Consider the following 1,432-nt stretch of genomic DNA (forward strand, 5'->3'; position numbering starts at 1 on the left):
TCTGTGTGACAAGGGAAGGTGCCCATTAGTCCACAGTCCTGGGCAAGCGGGTCTAGGTGACCCTGCTTGAGCAGGCAGGTTGGACCAGAGGACCTTCACAGGTCCCTCCCAGCCTCAGCTGTTCTATGGGATTCTGTGCTTCGTTTGACTCCTCAAGCACCTGAACTCAGGCCCGATGCCTGCTGGAAAGGATTCTGGCGCAAGGGATGATGATCCCAAACTCCTCCACTAGGATTCATCCCAAAACAACTTCTACCTAGTCCAGAATATCGTATGGCACACACAGTCAGAAGGGAGAAAATGTCCTTTTATTGTGGACATCCAGTGCAGGAGCCCAGGAGTCACAGGGGTTCAACCAGTAACAAGAAATCAGCACCTACAACGACAGAGCCAGAAAGCACTGGTAAAGCCACAAAGGCAGGAACAGGCATGGCTTGGTTCCCCTTTCTTTGGGAAACACAGTTGACAAGGAATTGTTGATATCCCAGAAGAGAGCTACTGCTGGCCTTAGCTCCGGGGTGGCTCTGGCACCTTATCCCCTCTAAGGTAATGCCCTTAGAGAGCTGTGCACGTGCAGAGGTGCACAGTGCCCCTGTGCCACACAGCAGGGCTCCCCTGGGGAGCTGCCACGGGGTTATTTCCAAACCCTGCATAGCACCATCCCTCGCCGTCCCTTGCCAGTCAGTTGGACTGACTTAGAGCAGGGTGGAGAGTTGGCAAAGATAGGCAGCAAAGCCTGGTACACACCTGGGGCTTCCTGATCTTTCGCACCTCCCTGCTTTTCTTCTGTCCCCTTCTTTTCCTCTCTTCTCTTCTTTGCTTCGTGGCATGGCCTCTCCTCTGCCCAGGTCTCTTCTCTCTTTCGTTTCCTTTGGCCGTCGTCTTCCTGGCAGGAGCCTGCAAACCTTTCCATCCCACAGCATGGTTAGACAGGGAAAGCCAGGATCAACTGGAATCAGTTCTTGATTTAACCAAAGCTGACTCGTTTTACCTTCTGTGCTCCGAGAGGCTCTTCAGTTCTTCTGCGCATCCCAGGGATTCTACCACGGTCTCAGTGGTGGCTGGAGACAAAGCAACGGGTGCCTAAAACAGAAAGGTCGTCATTAGCAGGTGGCAAGGGATGCCCTGAAGTAGTAAGCAACTGCTTGGCACGTTGCTGCCTTAGCTCTAAGAGGAGATCTCTTTGGCTGGTTTGAGTCAGCCCTTTCTTCCAAGGTTCTCGCTCTGGAACACAGTGTTCACATGGGTGGGGGACAGTCCATTTGTGGGGGCCATTCAGCAGAGAGCCTGCGATCCCCTGCCAGGCAAGGAAAGGCTTGCCCACTTCCTTCTGCCAGCATTTCTTCTGCCCTCCCAAGACAGAGCTCTGCGGATGTCCATTTGGTGCAAGACAACCTTCTGTGGTGGGAGGCTTTGCTTTTGAAATCTATCT

General features: G+C 53.3%; 1 long non-coding RNA gene across 1 annotated transcript; it reads right to left on the reverse strand.

Annotated features, from left to right (window-relative positions):
* Positions 1-286: 286 nt before the first annotated feature.
* Positions 287-1,045, reverse strand: LOC141940093 (uncharacterized). The gene is made up of 3 exons (XR_012627869.1): positions 992-1,045; positions 748-905; positions 287-376 (listed from the first exon to the last, which is right to left on the reverse strand). It is a non-coding gene; the product is annotated as an uncharacterized LOC141940093 (long non-coding RNA).
* Between the last annotated feature and the right edge of the window lie 387 nt (positions 1,046-1,432).

Source organism: Strix uralensis, chromosome 2 (assembly GCF_047716275.1).
Source record: "Strix uralensis isolate ZFMK-TIS-50842 chromosome 2, bStrUra1, whole genome shotgun sequence".
Lineage (NCBI taxonomy): Eukaryota > Metazoa > Chordata > Aves > Strigiformes > Strigidae > Strix > Strix uralensis.